Source organism: Phyllobates terribilis, unplaced genomic scaffold (genome assembly GCF_046119375.1).
Source record: "Phyllobates terribilis strain yellow unplaced genomic scaffold, ASM4611937v1 Scaffold_1__5_contigs__length_1240528914, whole genome shotgun sequence".
In the NCBI taxonomy this organism is placed as follows: Eukaryota; Metazoa; Chordata; class Amphibia; order Anura; family Dendrobatidae; genus Phyllobates; species Phyllobates terribilis.
In genome coordinates, this window is record NW_027362761.1 from 1,194,047,878 (window position 1) to 1,194,073,820 (window position 25,943).

The window sequence follows — 25,943 nt, forward strand, 5'->3', positions numbered from 1 at the left end:
CAGCACCCCTCTCCATACTGAAGCGAGAGATGAGGAAAATCGTTCCTCCTCCGGAACCCCCGAAGAGCCCCCCCTACTGAAAGTACAAAACTGGGGGTGAAAACCATATGCCCCAAAAAACGGGGACTTACCAGTGGACTCGCTCCGCCTATTATTGAGAGCAAACTCTGCCAGAGGTAGGAAAGAAGCCCAGTCCTCCTGGTTCTCTGACACAAAACACCGAAGATATGTCTCCAAGCTCTGGTTCATACGTTCCGTCTGACCATTGGTCTGAGGATGAAAAGCCGACGAGAATGACAAATGCATCCCCCGCCGAGCACAAAACGCCTTCCAGAACTTGGACACAAACTGAGACCCCCGATCAGACACCACCTCGGAGGGTACCCCGTGAAGCCTCACAATCTCCCCAATGAACACCTGCGCAAGAGTTTTAGCATTAGGGAGAGCCGGAAGAGCGATAAAATGTGCCATCTTGCTGAACCTGTCCACTACAACGAGTATGACCGTTTTACCCGAAGACGGAGGGAGGTCCGTAATAAAGTCCATAGACAGATGAGTCCAAGGACGCTCCGGGATCTTCAAAGGTAAGAGGGCCCCAGACGGACGGGTATGTGAGGTCTTAGAGCGCGCACAAACCCCACAGGACGCGACAAAAGTTACCACCTCTTTATGTAAGTTAGGCCACCAAAACCGACGCGAGAGGAGATCCACAGTTGCTTTACTCCCCGGGTGTCCTGCAAAAACTGAGTTATGGTGTGCCTCGATCACCTTTTGTCGCAACTGATCTGGAACGAACAGTCTCCCCGAAGGTCCAACAGGGGCGTCCCCCTGAGCCTCCAATATCTCCTCCTCCAGCTCAGAGCATACTGCCGAAACCACCACCCCCTCCTGAAGAATAGGAATCGGGTCGTCCGTATTCCCGGCCCCAGGGAAACTGCGAGATAAGGCATCCGCCTTTACATTTTTAGACCCAGGACGATATGTAACGACGAAATTAAACCTGGTAAAAAACAATGACCACCTAGCTTGTCTGGGATTCAGACGTTTAGCGGACTCCAGATATAGCAGGTTCTTGTGATCGGTGATGACGGTGACCGGATGAACTGCCCCCTCCAAAAAATGGCGCCACTCCTCAAAAGCTAACTTAATGGCCAAGAGTTCCCTATTGCCGACATCGTAATTCCTCTCAGCGGACGACAACTTTTTAGAGAAAAAGGCGCACGGATGCCACTTACCAGGGGACGAACCCTGTGACAATACTGCTCCCACCCCTACCTCGGAAGCGTCTACCTCTACAAAGAATGGCTGAGACGCATCAGGTTGAATGAGTATGGGTGCCGAGGCAAAACATTTTTTCAAGGAGGAGAATGCTTGACAAGCCTTGTCAGACCACCTAGAAAAATCCGTCCCCTTTTTAGTCATGTCTGTGAGAGGCTTAACCATGGACGAGAAATTACGAATGAACTTCCGGTAATAGTTAGCAAACCCCAGGAAACGTTGTAGTGCCTTAAGATTCTCCGGCCGATCCCACTCAAGAACTGCCCGCACTTTCCCAGGGTCCATACGAAAACCGGACGCTGAAACCAGGAAGCCTAAAAACTGGAGTTCCTGTACGGCGAACACACACTTTTCCCACTTGGCATACAGTTTATTATCCCGCAAGATCTGTAACACCTGTCTAACGTGCTCCTGATGAGACACCAGATCCGGCGAGTAAATTAAGATATCATCCAGATATATGACAACAAACTGTCCCACCAGGTGGCGAAAAATATCATTAACAAAGTGTTGAAACACCGCCGGGGCATTAGTCAGACCGAATGGCATGACAAGGTTCTCATAATGCCCCTCCGGAGTGTTAAAAGCCGTCTTCCACTCATCCCCCTCCTTCATCCTAATCAGATTGTACGCCCCCCTGAGATCCAACTTAGAGAACCATTTGGCGCCCACGATCTGATTAAAGAGATCGGGAATAAGTGGGAGCGGATACGGATCTCGGACCGTAATCCGATTAAGTTCACGGAAATCCAGGCAAGGGCGTAGGCCTCCATCTTTCTTCTTAACAAAGAAGAACCCCGCGGCCACCGGTGAAGATGAAGGTCTAATATGCCCCTTAGCCAGACTTTCAGAAATATAATCCTTCATGGCCTGCCTCTCAGGACCAGAAAGGTTATACAACCTAGCTTTAGGTAACTTGGCCTCAGGGAGCAGTTTTACAGAACAGTCATACTCGCGATGAGGAGGTAGTTCCTGACACCCATTCTCCGAGAAAACATCCTCAAAGTCCGCCAGAAATGGAGGTAAGACCCAAGGAGTAACCGCACCGATGACCGTGTTCATGCAGTTTTTATTACAGAATTTACTCCATTGGCTTATCTCTCTGGTTTGCCAATTAATAACCGGGTTATGCTTAGCTAACCAAGGAAGGCCCAACACTATAGGAGTGGGAAGACCCTCCAACACGTAGCAAGACAACAGTTCTTTATGTATTGCCCCCACTTGAAGTTTTACACCATGCACAGCTTGCAAAAAACTTCCCTGACCGAGAGGCCTGGCATCGATCGAGAATATGGGGATGGGTTTAGCCAACTCACTCAATCGCATACCTTGAACCCGGGCAAACCGAGCATCAACCAGATTAGCCCCGGCCCCACTATCCAGAAGAACAGATATCCTCTCAGTTCTCGTACCCACCACCACCTCCGCCGGTACGAGAAACTGAGACGAACCTAGGGACGAAATACCTACTCCCAGATTGCCGTCCACCACACAACCTGGGATCAACAGTTTTTTCGACGACTCTTTACTCTGCAAGGGACGGGATGGACACCCCCCAATAAAATGTCCCTTTTTCCCGCAGAGGAAACACCTTCCTGTCTTATGGCACACCACCGGTCCCCTTCCCCGAAATGATGTCCCTCCTAATTGCATAGGCTCCTCCGGACTGACCAGGGGAACCACCATATGAGGGGACCTTGTAGGAGGTGGAGACATTACAGGGGGTAGAGTTATCCCGCACCTCTCCCGAAGCCGTCTGTCAACACGAATAGCAAGGGCCATAGCGGCTTCCAGTGACGCGGGAGAGTCATACTGTGCCAACACATCCTGTAATTTGTCGGATAAACCATGACAAAACTGGCTCCTAAGAGCCGGGTCATTCCACTGGGTGTCCGTGGCCCACCTACGGAACTCCGAACAGAATTCCTCCGCCGGACGATCTCCCTGCTGAATCCTACGTAACTTAGACTCAGCAAGGGAGATCCGATCTGGGTCATCATATACGAGTCCCAGAGCAGCGAAAAACCTATCCACTGACTGGAGAACCGGGGAGCTTGGGGGAAGAGAGAACGCCCAAGATTGAGGGTCCCCTTGTAGGAGCGAGATGACAATTCCCACCCTTTGTTCTTCACTGCCCGATGACCGAGGCCGCAGCCGAAAGTACAATTTGCATGCCTCCCGGAAAACAAAAAACTTGTCCCGCCCCCCAGTGAACTTGTCAGGGAGAGCTACTTTAGGTTCTGGTCCGGCTTGCTCCAGAGGATGCAAAACCTTGGACTTAACGTCCGCCAGCCCCATGGACAAACTCTGCAACTGCCGAGCTAGACCGGCTACTGGATCCATGGTAGCTGGAGAAAACTAAGTGGGTCGGTGAAAATGTCACACTGTCACAGAATACTGGAGGTAGGGGGCCTAAGCTGACCCTAAGCTGGGACCCTGACTAACCCCTCAACCTGGAGGTACTGTTAAAGGTACAGAGGTCCAGGCCGCCAGCGTAACCCCTACCTCCTGAGGATCCCTGCACCTAAGTAATCTAGTCCTGAGAAGGACCCCGATCACAACAATAGGGAACCAGAAATAATATGCCCACACACAGTATTTAGACGAACGAGACAGTACAAGGGAAAAACCAAAACCACCTTGCATACAACTTCTACACAACTACAACAGAGGGAACACCAACGGGAAAGGATATAAATGATAAAGCGAGGAAAGGGAAAAAACACTTCCAAATACACTTATCTCAGCAACTCCAAACACCACGATCCGCTCTGTAAGTCTGAATGAAAAGCTTTCACCGACACCTCCCAAACAGACCTGCAGGAATATAAAGGAGTCTCACTAAAGAAGCATTGATTGCAGCTGGGCGAGGCTGGACCTCAGCTAGCCCAGAGAGAGAGAGAATTAACTCCTACACTGCCGAGAAAACACAAAGCACCAACAAGTCAGCTGCGAGAAGTCAGGCTGTGTACTCGTGACGATCTTCGTGGCAACACACCCGTGACATTTAGTCAGCTAAATAATGTGGCAGTGGGTCTCCCCTAATGAAGGAGAGAAACTTTGGATAAAAGCGAAAAAAGGAAGTAAATATTGGAACCCACATTCTAAGAAAAGAGAGAAAGAAGCATTGGATGAAGATCAAGAATAGTTGCAAATCATGATAAAGCAGGGCACCGTTCCTAGTACTTCTAAGAAACACCATTATTACCTGTTGTTCTGTCCCTGGAGAAGAACAAAAGTAACAAAGTCCCTAAATCCTTCCCCAAAGGCATCTGTCCCTTTTACTGCTCCTTAAACATTCATATGGCATATTTAGGCAGAGCAAATAACACAATTCTGCACAGAAAAGTTACCGGAAAAATCCCTGTAGAATAATATACTATAAGCAAAACTCTAAAATCTGACCTTCCAGACGGCTCCTCTGCGAGTCTGTTCACTGCAGATATCGTATGAATGTATTGTTCATCATATTGAATCATTTAAATAATGTTCTTCCCGGAGCTGACAGCTAATTGGGCCTTATTTAATGGTGGAGTTAATGAATTACAGAGTCTATGATTAGTACTGTATTTTTTGCATCGCAAACAATTTTGCATTTGCTTATTTACCGATGTGGCAGTGCTGAATCTGTCATTGAGCTATTTCTTTTAGGCACCAGGGTAACTCACTCAGATAGGAGAATTCAGTAGATTCTTCTACAGATATATTAGCATTATAGAACTATATCATTCAATTAAACTTTAGAGCCATACTTGCAAAACCCTTGGCAGGCTGCAATTCACATTTCAACCACTGGGTGGCCACATATAGACAATTGTAGCATAGTTATCTCTAGACAGAGTGTCACAAAATCATTTTTATTTCCAATGATGATAATCTTACATCACTCATCTCAGGATATGTCAAGACAAAGTGACAGGTAAAGAAGCACACGTCTATACAGTGAAGGCAATAAGTATTTGATCCTTTGCGGTTTTTATAAGTTTGCCCACCGACAAAGACATGAACAGTCTATAATTTTAAGGGTAGATTAATTTTAACATTGAGAATAGAATATCCCAAAAAAAATTTAGAAAATCACATTGTATAAATTAGATACATTTATTTGCACTTTGCAATGAGAAATAAGTATTTGATCCCTCTGGCAAACAACACTTAATACTTGCAAAAAAGAAGCAAGACAAAAATATATCTCATACCCTACCATAATTATATATAAATGTAAAGCAAAGTTGCATAATAAATATAGGGTACTTAGTGAACTATTTTTGATCAAAAAAAGTATACAAGCCGTCCCACCAGCGGCAAGGTGACCCTAAATTGGGACGGTACCTATACTGCCTATATTAAAAACCTTACTGTATATCAAAGTTGAAGTAATGCATATAAAAGGGTAGACAAATAGGACCGGGTCCCAACTCCAGACCACCTAGGCCCGTGGTAAGCTACATATATACCAATCAGCTCAACAAAGGGCATGCCACACCCTTAAATTGCACAGAATGCAAACAAGTCAAAAAACCAGACAATGTGAACTGAGGTCTAAGATGGCAGACATACAAGAAACAGAGGCATGTTCACACTAGCAAAAAAGAAGCAAGACAAAAATATATCTCATACCCTACCATAATTATATATAAATGTAAAGCAAAGTTGCATAATAAATATAGGGTACTTAGTGAACTATTTTTGATCAAAAAAAGTATACAAGCCGTCCCACCAGCGGCAAGGTGACCCTAAATTGGGACGGTACCTATACTGCCTATATTAAAAACCTTACTGTATATCAAAGTTGAAGTAATGCATATAAAAGGGTAGACAAATAGGACCGGGTCCCAACTCCAGACCACCTAGGCCCGTGGTAAGCTACATATATACCAATCAGCTCAACAAAGGGCATGCCACACCCTTAAATTGCACAGAATGCAAACAAGTCAAAAAACCAGACAATGTGAACTGAGGTCTAAGATGGCAGACATACAAGAAACAGAGGCATGTTCACACTAGCAAAAAAGAAGCAAGACAAAAATATATCTCATACCCTACCATAATTATATATAAATGTAAAGCAAAGTTGCATAATAAATATAGGGTACTTAGTGAACTATTTTTGATCAAAAAAAGTATACAAGCCGTCCCACCAGCGGCAAGGTGACCCTAAATTGGGACGGTACCTATACTGCCTATATTAAAAACCTTACTGTATATCAAAGTTGAAGTAATGCATATAAAAGGGTAGACAAATAGGACCGGGTCCCAACTCCAGACCACCTAGGCCCGTGGTAAGCTACATATATACCAATCAGCTCAACAAAGGGCATGCCACACCCTTAAATTGCACAGAATGCAAACAAGTCAAAAAACCAGACAATGTGAACTGAGGTCTAAGATGGCAGACATACAAGAAACAGAGGCATGTTCACACTAGCAAAAAAGAAGCAAGACAAAAATATATCTCATACCCTACCATAATTATATATAAATGTAAAGCAAAGTTGCATAATAAATATAGGGTACTTAGTGAACTATTTTTGATCAAAAAAAGTATACAAGCCGTCCCACCAGCGGCAAGGTGACCCTAAATTGGGACGGTACCTATACTGCCTATATTAAAAACCTTACTGTATATCAAAGTTGAAGTAATGCATATAAAAGGGTAGACAAATAGGACCGGGTCCCAACTCCAGACCACCTAGGCCCGTGGTAAGCTACATATATACCAATCAGCTCAACAAAGGGCATGCCACACCCTTAAATTGCACAGAATGCAAACAAGTCAAAAAACCAGACAATGTGAACTGAGGTCTAAGATGGCAGACATACAAGAAACAGAGGCATGTTCACACTAGCAAAAAAGAAGCAAGACAAAAATATATCTCATACCCTACCATAATTATATATAAATGTAAAGCAAAGTTGCATAATAAATATAGGGTACTTAGTGAACTATTTTTGATCAAAAAAAGTATACAAGCCGTCCCACCAGCGGCAAGGTGACCCTAAATTGGGACGGTACCTATACTGCCTATATTAAAAACCTTACTGTATATCAAAGTTGAAGTAATGCATATAAAAGGGTAGACAAATAGGACCGGGTCCCAACTCCAGACCACCTAGGCCCGTGGTAAGCTACATATATACCAATCAGCTCAACAAAGGGCATGCCACACCCTTAAATTGCACAGAATGCAAACAAGTCAAAAAACCAGACAATGTGAACTGAGGTCTAAGATGGCAGACATACAAGAAACAGAGGCATGTTCACACTAGCAAAAAAGAAGCAAGACAAAAATATATCTCATACCCTACCATAATTATATATAAATGTAAAGCAAAGTTGCATAATAAATATAGGGTACTTAGTGAACTATTTTTGATCAAAAAAAGTATACAAGCCGTCCCACCAGCGGCAAGGTGACCCTAAATTGGGACGGTACCTATACTGCCTATATTAAAAACCTTACTGTATATCAAAGTTGAAGTAATGCATATAAAAGGGTAGACAAATAGGACCGGGTCCCAACTCCAGACCACCTAGGCCCGTGGTAAGCTACATATATACCAATCAGCTCAACAAAGGGCATGCCACACCCTTAAATTGCACAGAATGCAAACAAGTCAAAAAACCAGACAATGTGAACTGAGGTCTAAGATGGCAGACATACAAGAAACAGAGGCATGTTCACACTAGCAAAAAAGAAGCAAGACAAAAATATATCTCATACCCTACCATAATTATATATAAATGTAAAGCAAAGTTGCATAATAAATATAGGGTACTTAGTGAACTATTTTTGATCAAAAAAAGTATACAAGCCGTCCCACCAGCGGCAAGGTGACCCTAAATTGGGACGGTACCTATACTGCCTATATTAAAAACCTTACTGTATATCAAAGTTGAAGTAATGCATATAAAAGGGTAGACAAATAGGACCGGGTCCCAACTCCAGACCACCTAGGCACGTGGTAAGCTACATATATACCAATCAGCTCAACAAAGGGCATGCCACACCCTTAAATTGCACAGAATGCAAACAAGTCAAAAAACCAGACAATGTGAACTGAGGTCTAAGATGGCAGACATACAAGAAACAGAGGCATGTTCACACTAGCAAAAAAGAAGCAAGACAAAAATATATCTCATACCCTACCATAATTATATATAAATGTAAAGCAAAGTTGCATAATAAATATAGGGTACTTAGTGAACTATTTTTGATCAAAAAAAGTATACAAGCCGTCCCACCAGCGGCAAGGTGACCCTAAATTGGGACGGTACCTATACTGCCTATATTAAAAACCTTACTGTATATCAAAGTTGAAGTAATGCATATAAAAGGGTAGACAAATAGGACCGGGTCCCAACTCCAGACCACCTAGGCCCGTAGTAAGCTACATATATACCAATCAGCTCAACAAAGGGCATGCCACACCCTTAAATTGCACAGAATGCAAACAAGTCAAAAAACCAGACAATGTGAACTGAGGTCTAAGATGGCAGACATACAAGAAACAGAGGCATGTTCACACTAGCAAAAAAGAAGCAAGACAAAAATATATCTCATACCCTACCATAATTATATATAAATGTAAAGCAAAGTTGCATAATAAATATAGGGTACTTAGTGAACTATTTTTGATCAAAAAAAGTATACAAGCCGTCCCACCAGCGGCAAGGTGACCCTAAATTGGGACGGTACCTATACTGCCTATATTAAAAACCTTACTGTATATCAAAGTTGAAGTAATGCATATAAAAGGGTAGACAAATAGGACCGGGTCCCAACTCCAGACCACCTAGGCCCGTGGTAAGCTACATATATACCAATCAGCTCAACAAAGGGCATGCCACACCCTTAAATTGCACAGAATGCAAACAAGTCAAAAAACCAGACAATGTGAACTGAGGTCTAAGATGGCAGACATACAAGAAACAGAGGCATGTTCACACTAGCAAAAAAGAAGCAAGACAAAAATATATCTCATACCCTACCATAATCATATATAAATGTAAAGCAAAGTTGCATAATAAATATAGGGTACTTAGTGAACTATTTTTGATCAAAAAAAGTATACAAGCCGTCCCACCAGCGGCAAGGTGACCCTAAATTGGGACGGTACCTATACTGCCTATATTAAAAACCTTACTGTATATCAAAGTTGAAGTAATGCATATAAAAGGGTAGACAAATAGGACCGGGTCCCAACTCCAGACCACCTAGGCCCGTGGTAAGCTACATATATACCAATCAGCTCAACAAAGGGCATGCCACACCCTTAAATTGCACAGAATGCAAACAAGTCAAAAAACCAGACAATGTGAACTGAGGTCTAAGATGGCAGACATACAAGAAACAGAGGCATGTTCACACTAGCAAAAAAGAAGCAAGACAAAAATATATCTCATACCCTACCATAATTATATATAAATGTAAAGCAAAGTTGCATAATAAATATAGGGTACTTAGTGAACTATTTTTGATCAAAAAAAGTATACAAGCCGTCCCACCAGCGGCAAGGTGACCCTAAATTGGGACGGTACCTATACTGCCTATATTAAAAACCTTACTGTATATCAAAGTTGAAGTAATGCATATAAAAGGGTAGACAAATAGGACCGGGTCCCAACTCCAGACCACCTAGGCCCGTGGTAAGCTACATATATACCAATCAGCTCAACAAAGGGCATGCCACACCCTTAAATTGCACAGAATGCAAACAAGTCAAAAAACCAGACAATGTGAACTGAGGTCTAAGATGGCAGACATACAAGAAACAGAGGCATGTTCACACTAGCAAAAAAGAAGCAAGACAAAAATATATCTCATACCCTACCATAATTATATATAAATGTAAAGCAAAGTTGCATAATAAATATAGGGTACTTAGTGAACTATTTTTGATCAAAAAAAGTATACAAGCCGTCCCACCAGCGGCAAGGTGACCCTAAATTGGGACGGTACCTATACTGCCTATATTAAAAACCTTACTGTATATCAAAGTTGAAGTAATGCATATAAAAGGGTAGACAAATAGGACCGGGTCCCAACTCCAGACCACCTAGGCCCGTGGTAAGCTACATATATACCAATCAGCTCAACAAAGGGCATGCCACACCCTTAAATTGCACAGAATGCAAACAAGTCAAAAAACCAGACAATGTGAACTGAGGTCTAAGATGGCAGACATACAAGAAACAGAGGCATGTTCACACTAGCAAAAAAGAAGCAAGACAAAAATATATCTCATACCCTACCATAATTATATATAAATGTAAAGCAAAGTTGCATAATAAATATAGGGTACTTAGTGAACTATTTTTGATCAAAAAAAGTATACAAGCCGTCCCACCAGCGGCAAGGTGACCCTAAATTGGGACGGTACCTATACTGCCTATATTAAAAACCTTACTGTATATCAAAGTTGAAGTAATGCATATAAAAGGGTAGACAAATAGGACCGGGTCCCAACTCCAGACCACCTAGGCCCGTGGTAAGCTACATATATACCAATCAGCTCAACAAAGGGCATGCCACACCCTTAAATTGCACAGAATGCAAACAAGTCAAAAAACCAGACAATGTGAACTGAGGTCTAAGATGGCAGACATACAAGAAACAGAGGCATGTTCACACTAGCAAAAAAGAAGCAAGACAAAAATATATCTCATACCCTACCATAATTATATATAAATGTAAAGCAAAGTTGCATAATAAATATAGGGTACTTAGTGAACTATTTTTGATCAAAAAAAGTATACAAGCCGTCCCACCAGCGGCAAGGTGACCCTAAATTGGGACGGTACCTATACTGCCTATATTAAAAACCTTACTGTATATCAAAGTTGAAGTAATGCATATAAAAGGGTAGACAAATAGGACCGGGTCCCAACTCCAGACCACCTAGGCCCGTGGTAAGCTACATATATACCAATCAGCTCAACAAAGGGCATGCCACACCCTTAAATTGCACAGAATGCAAACAAGTCAAAAAACCAGACAATGTGAACTGAGGTCTAAGATGGCAGACATACAAGAAACAGAGGCATGTTCACACTAGCAAAAAAGAAGCAAGACAAAAATATATCTCATACCCTACCATAATTATATATAAATGTAAAGCAAAGTTGCATAATAAATATAGGGTACTTAGTGAACTATTTTTGATCAAAAAAAGTATACAAGCCGTCCCACCAGCGGCAAGGTGACCCTAAATTGGGACGGTACCTATACTGCCTATATTAAAAACCTTACTGTATATCAAAGTTGAAGTAATGCATATAAAAGGGTAGACAAATAGGACCGGGTCCCAACTCCAGACCACCTAGGCCCGTGGTAAGCTACATATATACCAATCAGCTCAACAAAGGGCATGCCACACCCTTAAATTGCACAGAATGCAAACAAGTCAAAAAACCAGACAATGTGAACTGAGGTCTAAGATGGCAGACATACAAGAAACAGAGGCATGTTCACACTAGCAAAAAAGAAGCAAGACAAAAATATATCTCATACCCTACCATAATTATATATAAATGTAAAGCAAAGTTGCATAATAAATATAGGGTACTTAGTGAACTATTTTTGATCAAAAAAAGTATACAAGCCGTCCCACCAGCGGCAAGGTGACCCTAAATTGGGACGGTACCTATACTGCCTATATTAAAAACCTTACTGTATATCAAAGTTGAAGTAATGCATATAAAAGGGTAGACAAATAGGACCGGGTCCCAACTCCAGACCACCTAGGCCCGTGGTAAGCTACATATATACCAATCAGCTCAACAAAGGGCATGCCACACCCTTAAATTGCACAGAATGCAAACAAGTCAAAAAACCAGACAATGTGAACTGAGGTCTAAGATGGCAGACATACAAGAAACAGAGGCATGTTCACACTAGCAAAAAAGAAGCAAGACAAAAATATATCTCATACCCTACCATAATTATATATAAATGTAAAGCAAAGTTGCATAATAAATATAGGGTACTTAGTGGCAAACAACACTTAATACTTGGTAGCAAAGCCCTTGTTGGCAAGCACAGCAGTCAGACATTTTTTGTAGTTGATGATGAGGGTTTCGCACATGTCAGGAGGAGTTTTGGTCCACTCCTCTTTGCATATCATCTCTAAATCATTACGATTTTGAGGTTGTCGCTTGGCACCTCCGAGCTTCAACTCCCTCCACAAGTTTTCTATGGGATTAAGGTCTGGAGACTGGCTAGGCCACTTCATGACCTTACTGTGCTTCTTTTTGAGCCACTCCTTTGTTGCCTTGGCTGTGTGTTTTGGGTCATTGTCTTGCTGGAAGACCCAGCCACGACCCATCTTCAATGCTCTTACTGAGGGAAGGAGGTTGTTGGCCAAAATCTTGTGATACATGACCCCATCCATTTTCCCTTCAGTATGGTGCAGTCATTTCCCCTTTGCAGAAAAACACCCCCAAATTATAATGTTTCTCCCACCCTGCTTCACGGTTGGGATGATGTTCTTAGGGTTGTACTCATCCTTCTTCCTCCAAACGCGGCGAGTTGAGTTAATGCCAAGAGCTCAATTTTTGTCTCATCTGACCACAGCACCATCTCCAAATAACTCACAGAATCATCCAGGTGTTCATTGGCAAACTTCAGATGGGCCTGCACATGTGCCTTCTTGAGCAGGGGGACTTTGCGGGCACTGCGTTATTTTAAATCTTTAAGGCGTATGTGTTACCAATGGTTTTCTTGGTGACTGTGGTCCCAGCTGCCTTGAGATCATTAACAAGTTCCCCCTTGTAGTTTAGGGTGATCTCTCACCTTCCTCATGATTAAGGATACCCCATGAGTTGAGATTTTGCATGGTGCCCCAGATCGATGTAGATTTACAGTCATTTTGTGTTTTTCCATTTTCTTACTATTGCACCAATAGTTGTCTCCTTCTCACCCAGCGTCTTACTTATGGTTTTGTAGAGCATTCCAGCTTTGTGCAGGTCTATGATCTGGTCCCTGACATCCTTAGAAAGCTCTTTGGTCTTGCCCACGTTGTAGATGTTAGAGTCTGACTGATTAATTGAGTCTGTGGACAGGAGTCTTTTATAGAGGTGACTATGTAAGACAGCTGTCTATAATGCAGGTAACGAGTTGATTAGGAGCGTCTAACTGATCTGTGGGAGCCAGAATTCATAATGGTTTGGAGGGGATCAAATACTTATTTCAAAATGCAAAATGCAAAATAAATTTCTCTAATTTATACAATGCGATTTGCTCGATTTTTTTTTTTGGATATTCCATCTCTCAATGTTAAAATTAACCCACCCTTAAAATTATAGACTATTCATGTCTTTATCAATGGGCAAACTTACAAAAACAGCAAGGGATCAAATACTTATTCCCCCCACTGTATATACCTCCAATGGCATGTTTATAGCAGTGCATCACCTCCCACCACCCTCTTGAGATAAATAACTTAGTAACTTAGGGAAAGCTCTGACAAATCACATTTACTGTTACTCATAATTAAATAGGATTGGTCAAAGAACGTACTCATCAAATCTATAAGATCCATCTTTGTAAAATTTTTGAAAAATGAGAAAAAAAGAAAAGCGACGACAGAGCCCCAAATAAGCATAGAAAAAAGTATAAATTTATTGAATACACATGTCAAAAAGTGATTCATTTAAAGAGCTTAAAGGCACAGAGTGCCACATATGTAGTTAAAAAACCAAGGACACCAAAAAGCCCCCACAACAATAACCCAATGTAGACAACAATAAAGGGTGTATATTAATACTACCATAAATATATGTATCTGTAACAACTCCAGAAAGGGACATTTCCCAGATATCTGAAAGTATGCAAAAGGAGGGTAAGTAAAGCCTATAAGGAATGAAAGGCAAAAGGATATATAAACAGCCAATAGTTACCCAAATTGCAAATACCAATAGTGAGTTCAAATAGAGGGAAAAGAGGGGGGACCTTATGGTGTCACCCCTACGCGCGTTTCGGCAGGCCTTTGTAAAATTTTTGCAGATAGGTTATCAATTGGTAGGGGGGGCGGTCCAACATTTGACACCCACCACGATCAGCTATTCTTAACTGCAGCAGTGGAGGGATGTAATCAATGTTCAGAGCTGGAAGAACACAGCTCCATGCACCATGTAGTGGCCGTTCTCAGGTACTGCAGCTTAGTGGAGGCACAAACCAAGCACTATTACTATGTGGAGGCACAGAGGGAGCACTATTACTGGATGGAGGAAAAGAGAGGAAACTATTACATTGTGGGCACATAAATGATGCACTAATAATTTAGGGAGACCCAGGGGCAGGGCCGGCGCCAGCACCTGGCGCACCCGGGAAAGTGCCAGGGCCCTGATCAGGCAGGTGGGCCCACTCACCCTTGGGCACCCTGCCGTGCTATAGGACCCATGAGCGGGGGATAGCGGTGTCAGGGTCCCCTCCCCCTGCTTTCGCCGGCTGCCGGGGCCCTGAGCAACAATACTTACCTCTCCCCGTGCCTCCGCAGCAGGTCCTGTCTCTTCCGCGGGTTGCTGCACATTGACGTCTCAGGTCAGAGGGCGCTGTGACGTCTTTACAGCGCACTCTCTACTGAGCCATCACAGCGCAGAGCGGGAAGACACCGGTGACGCTGGAGTCCAGAGCAGCGGCAGCAGGTGAGGAGGAGTGAGGTGAGTATTTTTATTTTTTTTTAAATTTATGGAGGCATGGGGCATTATAAGGGAGGAGGGGTGACATCCTGCATGGGGCATTATAAGGAAGGGGGGGTGGGGTGACAAACTGCATGGTGCATTATAAGGGGCGGTGACATCCTGCATGGGCCATTATGAGGGAGGGGGGGGTGTGACATCCTGCATGGAGCATTATAAGGGAGGAGGGGAGTGACATCCTGCATGGGGCATTATAAGGGAGAGGGGAGTGACATACTGCATGGGGCATTATAAGGGAGGTGGGGCGTGACATACTGCATGGGGCATTATAAGGAAGGGGGGAGTATCATACTGCATGGGGCATTATAAGGAAGGGGGGGAGTAACATACTGCATGAGGCATTGTAAGGGAAGGGGGGAGTGACATACTGCATGGGGAATTATAAGGGACGGGGGAGTGACATACTGCATGGGACATTATAAGGGAGGGAGGAGTGACATACTGCATGGGGCATTATAAGGGAGGGGGGTGAAATCCTGCATGGGGCAATATAAGGGAGGGAGGTGAAATCCTGCATGGGGCATTATAAGGGGGGGGAGTGACATCCTGCATGGGACATGACAAGGGGGAAAGTGACATCCTGCATGAGGCATTATAAGGGGGGATGACATAATGCATGGGGCTTTATAAGGGGGGTGACATTCTGCATGGGGCACTATAAGGGGGGTGACATCCTGCATAGGGCATTATAAGAGGTGTGACATCATGCATTGGGCATTATAAGGGGAAAACTGCCTGCATGAGGCATTATGGGGGGGGATCAGCCTGCATGGAGCATTATATGGGGGCCAGTATCCTGTATGGAGCGTTATAATGGGGCCAGTATCCTGTATGGAGCGTTAAAATGGGGCAAGTATCCTGTATGGAGCGTTATATGGGGACCAGTATCCTTTATGGAGCGTTATAAGGGGGCCAGTATCCTATATGGAGCGTTATATGGGGGACAGTATCCTGTATGGAGCATTATATGGGGGCCAGTTTCCTGTATGGAGCGTTATATGGGGGCCAGTATCCTGTATGGAGCATTATATGAGGGCCAGTATCCTGTATGGAGCGTTATATAGGGGCCAGTATTCTGTATGGAGCGTTATATTGGGGCCAGTATCCTGAATGGAGCGTTATATGGGGGCCAGTATTCTGTATGGAGTGTTATATTGGTGCCAGTATTCTGTATGGAGCATTTTATGGGGGCCAGTATTCTGTATGGAGCGATTCGCCGGTTTCTGAGCTATTGTGGAATTTACAATAGATATTGCTCATGTAATGTAAAAAGTGAAATATTTGGCATTGTACTGTATATATATTTCTCTGAGGTATCTGTGCATCATGAATCGTGGTATGTGTTAAAGGGGCCCATTGAGACTCTTTCGCCCGGGGCTCACATAAACCTGGAGCCGGCCCTGCCCAGCGAGAGCAACTATAGTGTATGGAGATACAATGGGGAAACTATTACTTTGTGAAGGTACATAATGGACGCTATTAGTGGGAGGAGGAAAAGAGGGGACACTATTACTGCGTGGGCACATATAGGATACATACTACTTTATGGAGGCACAGAGGGGGCAACCATACTATATGGAGACACAATGGGGAGGCTGTCACTTTGTGGAGGCACAGAGAAGGCACTATTATGTGGAGGCACAAAAAGAGCAACTATACTAACTATACTGTATGGAAACACAGTGGGGAGACTGTCACTTTGTAATGGCAGTCAAAGAGGGGGGCACTATTTCTGTGTGTAGGCACAGAGGGGTCAAACAAACTGTACCGGGACACAATTGGGAGACTATTACTTTGTACAGGCCATCAAGAAGAAAACTGAGGCCAGTATACTTTTGTGGAGGCACAATGGGGCACTTTTACTGTGTGGAGGCACAAACAGAGCATTATTACTATGGGGAGGCAGAATTGGGGAAATATTACTCTGCAGAAACATAAAGAGGACAATCTTGCAGCAGTCCATTATACATGTATAAATATTGAAATATACAGATATTTACAGAGAATACAAGGCAAAAAGTCCCCATTCTCAGATACAGATTAAGATGAAACCGCAATGCTGGAAAAAGAACTGTGGTAGTGGTATCCTTACCCTCAAAACTCCTCAGATACAACAATGGACACTAAGCTGATACACTTGAAATGATAGATCAAAAAGATAAACATTCAATTGTTATACATTGACTCCTGACCATCCAATGTATAGCCACTGCAGCTAATATATACATATAAAGCATTACCTGATGTGCAAACAACCAAAATAATGTAATACACAATGCCAGTCCAAAATATTCATAGAGAGGCAAAGATCCTGAGGTGGTAAGTAAATGTAAAGGATTCACCCAGAGAGAAAGGCTAGAAATTCTGGAATGTCTGTAAAATAAAGAAATGCGGAGTGTCAGGAGTTCACAAGGTTCCCATGTGTTTTCCCGGTAAACATCTGTCTTTTGCTGGACAGGAAGGGGGAATCCACAAAAGGGAACATTGCTTTATTATGGGTGCACAAAATAGGTGCACAAAGAGGGGAGGGTTATTATTGGATAGGGGTAATAAGAGGAATTACTATTGTGTTGTAGCAGTAATTTGGCACTATTACTGTGTGAAGGTATAAAGAAGATACTATTAGTCTTCCACTCTGTGTGGAAGCACAGAGGGGACATTATTATTGCGTGGAGGCACTGAGGGATTACTACTACTATTGTGTGGATGCACAGAGGGGGCACTATTACTGTGTGGAGGCACAGAGGGGGCACTATTACTGTGTGGAGGTACAGAGGGGGCACTATTACTGTCTGGAGGCAGAGAGGGGGCACTATTACTGTGTGGTAGTGACGCGCCCCCTGGGCCGTGTGTGGGGGAATACCCGGAGCCGGGTCTCTGTGTAATGTTAGGGGTTGTAGTCTCCGTGGCTGCGACCCGGTCCCGTGGCTCAGGGTGGTCAAACAAGTGGCGGATCTGTTTATTTGGTTTTTAATGTTGAAATGTCCGACTACGCCACCCGTGGATTGCGGTCACTGAGAACCGTCGCTGCGGGGCAGACCGCTGAGGCTGATGTTGTGTGCGCAGCAGAGGGTAGTATAATTCCCCACAGGAGGAGTATAGCCTCAGGGCAGTGAGTGCAGATAGTGGGGGTGATGGTGCGCGGGAGCAACAGTAATAACTCAGAGTCCAGTGATGCAGTCCAGGGTCTATACTCACAGTTTTACCCTCCAAGCCACTTCTGCAGGTAATGGCTGCCCACGTCGTACTGTGCTCACCAGGTGAGGGGCTCGGCCAACTCCCAGGTACCTTTGGAATGCTTTTCAGGACCCCCTTCGTGTGTCCTTTCTCTGGCCTGTCGTACCCCAAAATAGACCACGTTTCTGTCCAGCTGCCTCGGGCCTTATAGAATCATAGAATCATAGAATGGTAGAGTTGGAAGGGACCTCCTGGGTCATCTGGTCCAACCCCCTGCTCAAAGCAGGATTCACTAGATCATCTCAGACAGATGTCTGTCCAGCCTCTGTTTGAAGACGTCCATTGAAGGGGAACTCACCACCTCTTGTGGCAGCCTGTTCCACTCATTAATCACCCTAACTGTCAAAAAGTTTTTTCTAATATCTAATCTGTGTCTCCTCCCATTTAGTTTCATCCCATTGCTTCTAGTCTTTCCTTGTGCAAATGAGAATAAAGATGATCCTTCTACAATGTGACAGCCCTTGACATATTTGTAGACAGCTATTAAGTCTCCTCTCAGTCTTCTTTTTTGCAAGCTAAACATTCCCAAATCCTGCAACCGTTTCTCATAGGACATGGTTTGTAGACCAGTCACCATTCTGGTCGCTCTTCTCTGAACTTGCTCCAGTTTGTCTATGTCTTTTTTAAAATGTGGTGCCCAAAACTGTACACAGTATTCCAGATGAGGTCTGACCAAAGAGGAGTAAAGACCGATAATGACTTCACGTGATCTAGACTGTATGCTTCTGTTAATACATCCCAGAATTGTATTTGCCTTTTTTGCTGCTGCATCACACTGTTGACTCATGTTCAGTCTATGATCTATTAGTATACCTAAGTCTTTTTCACATGTACTGTTGCTTAGCTCTATTCCTCCCATTCTGTATATGCTTTTTTCATTTTTATTGCCCAGATGTAGTACTTTGCATTTTTCCCTGTTAAAAACCATTCTGTTGGTTGCTGCCCACTGCTCCAGTTTATTTAGGTCTTTTTGAATCCTCTCTCTCTCTTCTCTAGTATTAGCTATCCCTCCTAGCTTTGTGTCATCAGCAAATTTAATCAGTTTACCCTCAATTCCTTCATCTAAATCATTGATAAAGATGTTGAACAATACAGGTCCCAGGACGGAGCCCTGTGGTACCCCACTTGAGACATTCATCCAGCTGGATGTGAAGCCATTTACAACCACCCTTTGAGTCCGATCACTAAGCCAGTTATGAATCCACCTAACAGTTGCCTGGTCCATTGCATACTTGGTCATTTTTTCAATAAGGATGGTGTGAGATACTTTGTCAAATGCTTTGCTGAAGTCAAGATATACTATATCTACAGCATTTCCCTGATCCACCCAGTCAGTGATTCTGTCATAGAAGGAAATTAAGTTAGTCTGACATGACTTGTTAGTTACAAACCCATTTGCCCTTGGCGGGCAAATGTCTGTTCCGTTTCCCTGGGCCCTATATGGTGCCTTCCTAACGGGTGTAGTGAGGGGCCGTAACACATGCAATGCCACAGCCTCTGGTTACTAGCTGAGGGTAGTTGCTCTCCTCCACTAGATGAGGGATCCGGTTCCCTTTCTTGACCTGACCCCCCCTACTCTGGTAGCGGCGGGCGTACGGTGGCGACTGGCCGGTCCGCACCGCTGGGGTCCCTTCAATCCACTCCTGGAGCCTCCTCCGTTCCTCTCCTCTCCTTTCTTCTCCTCCAAGCCCAGGCCTTGTGAATTGGCCTGCCCGCGGAGCAGAGCCCGTACAGAGCCCCTGCTCCCAGGCTTCTTCTCTCCCTGCTCTCCCCTCTTTCTCCCCTCTGACTCCAAGATGGTGCCCACCTTATATACTCCCCTTTACAGTGCACCCAGAATCTACTCTCCCCACCCACACACTACCAGGTTCCCCCTTTCTAGGTGTTCCCTCCCCCCACTCCAGCCAGGGACAGGGGCAGTTGTGCTCACCCTTGGGAGCATTGTCGCCCTGTCCCCCGGAAATGTGGTCTAGTGCATGTGGGTGTTAGGGTCCTGGGCCACACTCCATCCTTACCTGGAAGTGAGATATCACACCTCTGGGTGAGATGCAATACCTCTGTAGCGACCGAACCATCGGGGCGCTACAGTAGCACAGACGGAAAACTATTACTGTGTGGAAGCAAAGAGGGGGTACTATTACTGTGTGGAGGCACAGAGGGGGAACTATTACCGTGTGGAGGCACAGAGGGGGAACTATTACTGTGTGGAAGCACAGAGGGAGCATTATTACTGTGTTGAGGCACAGAGGGGGCACTATTACTGTGTGGAAGCACAGAAGGGGCACTATTACTGTGTGGAAGCAGAGAGGGGGAACTATTACTGTGTATGGAGGCACAGAGGGGGAACTATTACTGTGTATGGAGGCACAGAGGGGGAGCTATTACTGTGTGGAAGCACAGAGGGAGCATTATTACTGTGTTGAGGCACAGAGGAAGCACTCTTACTTTGTGGAAGCACAGAGGGGGCACTATTACTGTGTGGAAGCACAGAGGGAGCACTATTACTTTGTGGAGGTACAGAGGGAGCACTATTACTGTGTGGAAGCACAGAGGGGGCACTATTACTGTGTGGAAGCACAGAGGGGGCACTATTACTGTGTGGAAGCACAGAGGGGGCACTATTACTGTGTGGAAGCACATAGGGGGCACTATTACTTTGTGGAGGTACAGAGGGAGCAATATTACTGTGTGGAAGCACAGAGGGGGCACTATTACTGTGTGGAAGCACAGAGGGGGCACTATTACTGTGTGGAGGCACAGAGGGTGCACTATTACTGTGTGGAGGCACAGAGGGAGCAATATTGCTGTGTGGAGGCACAGAGGGGGCACTACTACTGTGTGGAGGCACATAGAGGAAATTATTACTCTGTGGAGGCATGGGGGGCACTATTACTGTGTAGAGACATTTATATCTGGACACATGAGGGGCACTATACCTGTGCAGGTCCAGAGGGGGCATTACTACTGTGTTGAGGCACAGAGAGGGCACTATTAATGTGTAGAGGCACAGAGGGAGCATTATTACTGTGTTGAGGCACAGAGGGGGCACTATTACTGTGTGGAAGCACAGAGGGGGCACTATTACTGTGTGGAAGCACTGAGGGGGCACTATTACTGCGTGGAAGCACAGAGGGGGCACTATTACTGTGTGGAAGCACAGTGGGGGCACTATTACTGTGTGGAGGTACAGAGGGAGCACTATTACTGTGTTGAAGCACAGAGGGAGCACTATTACTGTGTAGAAGCACAGAGGGGGAGCTATTACTGTGTGGAGGCACAGAGGGGGCACTATTACTTTGTGGATGCACAGATGGAGCACTATTACTGTGTAGAGACATTTATATCTGGACACATGAGAGGCACTATACCTGTGGAGGTCCAGAGGGGGCATTACTACTGTGTTGAGGCACAGAGAGGGCACTATTAATGTGTGGAGGCACAGAGGGAGCATTATTACTGTGTTGAGGCACAGAGGGGGCACTATTACTGTGTGTAAGCACAGAGGGGGCACTATTACTGTGTGGAAGCACAGAGGGGGCACTATTACTGTGTGGAAGCACAGAGGGGGCACTATTACTGTGTGGAAGCACGGAGGGGGCACTATTACTGTGTGGAGGTACAGAGGGAGCACTATTACTGTGTTGAAGCACAGAGGGCGCACTATTACTGTGTAGAAGCACAGAGGGGGAGCTATTACTGTGTGGAGGCACAGAGGGGGCACTATTACTTTGTGGATGCACAGATGGAGCACTATTACTGTGTAGAGACATTTATATCTGGACACATGAGAGGCACTATACCTGTGGAGGTCCAGAGGGGGCATTACTACTGTGTTGAGGCACAGAGAAAGCACTAATAATGTGTGGAGGCACAGAAGAAGAAATATTACTGTGGAACAGAATTACAGTTTATCCACAACCTAAACCCACATAATACAGTGCTTCAATTTAGGCATAAAGTGCCAGGATAACAATGCCAATACCACTATAGAGCACAATACTACCATTTAGTGCTCGCATAATCGGGACATGGGCTCCTTAGTAAACAGGGACCCTGCTCACAGTTTGCTGATGCATAAAAGTAGTCCTCATCATTTCGAAATCAGCAGTGTAGTGACTCCTCTATACAACGGCACCAATCTAGATGTAGAAGTTGGGCTCTGCTCCACATCTGTGAGCCATTTATCCAGGGCGCGCTTATGTCTTTACCTTGTGTTTTATTCATTCTCATTATACTTCCCTGACAGTAGATTTCTGATTTTGTGCTGTGTCCCAGACTTCTAAAAACAGCCCGTCAGCACTGATAATATTATAGTGTAAAAGCGGAATGATCAAACCCCCGGCTGATCAGAAGCCCTTCTCCTACAGTAATGCGCTGTGACATTAACTCTTTCATGTGTACGCAAATCACATCCCTCCAATAGAGATCCGTCGACTTCAGGAGCTTATGCCGAGAACGGAATCTAAACTGAATGATATACATGGAATTCTACCCAGGAGGATTCAGGTTCCAGCCGGGCAGGTGTCAGCAAAAATACTCAGATTAGTCAGCTCCGTTCTTGCAAATAAACAAATCCACATCAACTTATACAAATACAGAACATTTCTTCCTCCCGAGACACAGCAGCAAAATTAACTTTACCTTTCAATTTAAAAATCTATGCATAAAGCTAAACTGGGTATCTCGAGTGTTTAGAAAACAGAATTTTACAGTATTTTTCCTATGAAAATGAAAAATTAAATGAAACATATAACAGGGTTCATCAGATGGTCCATATTCAGACGTGTACATACTTTTTTCCCTTTTTTTTAAGTGCCATTTCAGCAACTGTTTATGCACATATAATACTATCTAACCCTTAATATTCTAGGTATTTATTTTTTAATTTTACCTCAGTTTCATAAATACATTTTGCTCCCTCTATTCTGGGCAATTTTGTCATATTTTCTCTAATATCTATTTATTAATCCAGTGCTTGGTTTAATGTGTAGACACTAACTTCATGTAAACTACATGATGACATCATCAACTACCAAATTACTCCTGGCAGCTCTAAGACCCTGTTATTTGTATAGGACTTTAGAGTATTTCTAAGAGATGCTTACAGGAAGAAACACATCACCAGAAGGAGGCAGGGAAGACAGACTGAAGCTACATCAAATAGGATACATGGAATAAGTCTGCCGTATACATCACGGAACAACAGTTCTATGTCACTGATTTATCAATGGCTTACATTAGATAGGCACAAGAACAATATGATGAGATTCACCCCCATATGCAAAGCCTCATGGGAAATGTAGACTGCATTAGAGGTGTGGCACCCCAGGGGTCTGGTTGCCACAGTAATAGAAATATTATGTCTGAGAGCAAGTTGGAGGTTTCCTATGGTCTGGAGCCCTAAGCATGCAACACTGCCCGCCCAGACCTGGGAGGGGAGGAATCTGCCCTTATAAACTGGGTCTGGGGTGGGATTAGAGAGTTAGAGCTTGGAGAGGGAAAGATACAGCAGGAGCTCTGTAGGAACAGTAGCTGAAGACCAGGGGCTGGAGCTGAGCAGAGCTCGCCCTGGCTGAGGACACTACAACTGGACACCGGAGTCCGAGGCTGTGGGGACTGATATACACCCAGCAGCAGATACCAGCCGGCAGGGGATTCCAGGTCCTCTGGCCATAGAAGCCCGGAGGCTCAGTCACAAGAAAGGGACCAGCGCCGCCATCCAGGAGCGGAGGCTAACAGAAGGCCCCAAGTCACCAGCCATACGGGTGAGCACCACACGGAATACTCAGGGACGTGGGCTACTTGTAACCACTTACAGCAAGGTAGCCAGGAAAGAGTGCAGATAGACGGGGAGGCCTACAACTCCACCTGGCCAGGGGAGATCCTGCTTGCTCACAGACTGACCAGGCCTCTACTGCTAACCAGTACTCCCGGGAGGGTCTGCTTTATACCATCAGTAAAGACCCTGAACTGCACCACACGTCTCTGTGTTTCATCGCCGCACCAGCACCATTAGTACTGGGACGCTCACACCATCACTCCCATCATCCACACTAGCTGCCCTGAGGCAATACTTCTCCCGTGGGGAGTTATCCCATACTTGGCTGCGCTTACAACATCAGCCTCAGCGGTCTGCAGCGCAGCGGCGGTCCCCACTGACCGCAGTCCACGGGTGGCATAGTCAGACATTTGTTATTACACTAAGACTGCCACTGGTTTGACCACCCTGAGCCACGGACCGGGTCGCCGCCACACTGAGACTACCACCCCCAGCATCCCACCAGAGGCCCGGTTCCGGGTTCCCCACGCGGCCCAGGGGGCGCGTCAACTTTGGCATAGTCGGCAGGATTCAAACCAACCCGCCCCAACGGGTATTGCGTGCCTGAAAAAAGACTTTTTGCACTTACCTGAGAGAAGTTTCCCGCCGTCCGGAGTCGTTTCCCGCCATCGGATGCCATCTTGGGTCATTTCCCGCCGTCTTCTGCCGTCTTCCCGCCATCCGCAGCTGCTTCCCGCCATCGGACGCCATCTTCGGGACGCCGCACGGGAAGAAGAGGGGCGTGGACGCAGAAAGCGCGTGAGATCCGAAGCTTCGCCCCACGCTCCGACGCTGCGTAAGGTCCTAGAAGGGAGGAAGAGCGACGCTGACATCACAGGAGCGCGACGCAAGGTCCTCGACATCAACGATCGACTGCGGAGCCGCGGCCTACGGAAGAAGAGCATCGCAAGGTAGGCCACGGTCCACTAGGGGGGAAGGAGGATGTCGGATACCGAGGGGAGCTCCACCGCCACACCGGCCGCCAGCGCAACCGCTGCTGCGGTCATGCCATTCACCATGCCCTATATCCCGGGGGCAACCTGGCTACCCCAGTACTCAGGGGAGTCACATACCCTAAGTGACTTTAGGGAAAAACTGGATAGCCTCTTCCAGGTATACCCCCTCACGGAAGAGCAAAAAGTGAGCATCCTGGTGGCCCAATTAATCGGGGCAGCCCAAAGGGAGGTAAAGTCCTGGTCACCTGGGAAGTAGAGGACTGTCAGAGAAATACTAGCCTGGCTGAAAGACACATTTGATACCCGAACCTCAGCCGAAATAAAGCTCAGATTTTACGGGTGCAAACAGCGGGCACATGAAAGTATAAGAGACTATGCACTAAACCTACAAGAGGCCCTGAGAGCCATTAAAAAGGCAGACCCTGACAGTGTGGGGAATGAAGACAAGCTGTTGACCGAACAATTTATTGAGGGTCTACTGTGCAATGCCCACCGAACCCAGCTGCGGGCAATGGCCTTACAGGACCCTGACCTGGACTTTGCACAGTTCAAGGACAGAGCCATCCGGGTGCTCCGAGAACCGGCACCAGGTTGCGCTGTGACCCACAGGGGCCCTGCTATCACTTATCACCAGGACGCAGCGCCCTTGTCTGCAGGGCCTGTGGGAGCTGATGCGCAGGCTTTGAACAATAACCCGGCTACAGACCTGCACCATCAGGTCCAAGAGCTGGCTAAGAGCTTTGCCGCGCTAACCAGAACTGTGCAGTCTTTGCAGGTCTCTTCTCCAGGAAAGATCCAGCTGGCATCCGGACCGGAGGACGTCCCGTGGCGCCGACTGAGGAGGACCCCACCGGCCAGAGGAAGACCCAGCGACCGGTATAACGAGGACGGACGACCCATCTGCCACAGCTGCAATCAACCCGGAAATATGGCAAGGTACTGTCATTTAAAC

At 45.4% G+C, this 25,943-nt stretch overlaps 1 long non-coding RNA gene across 1 annotated transcript in view; it reads right to left on the reverse strand.

Annotated features, from left to right (window-relative positions):
* Positions 1-4,775, reverse strand: part of LOC141173235 (uncharacterized) — a 96,653-nt gene extending 91,878 nt beyond the window's left edge. Inside the window, exon 1 of the long non-coding RNA XR_012252621.1 lies at positions 4,684-4,775. This is a non-coding gene — a long non-coding RNA (uncharacterized lncRNA). The remainder of the gene's footprint in view (positions 1-4,683) is intronic.
* Between the last annotated feature and the right edge of the window lie 21,168 nt (positions 4,776-25,943).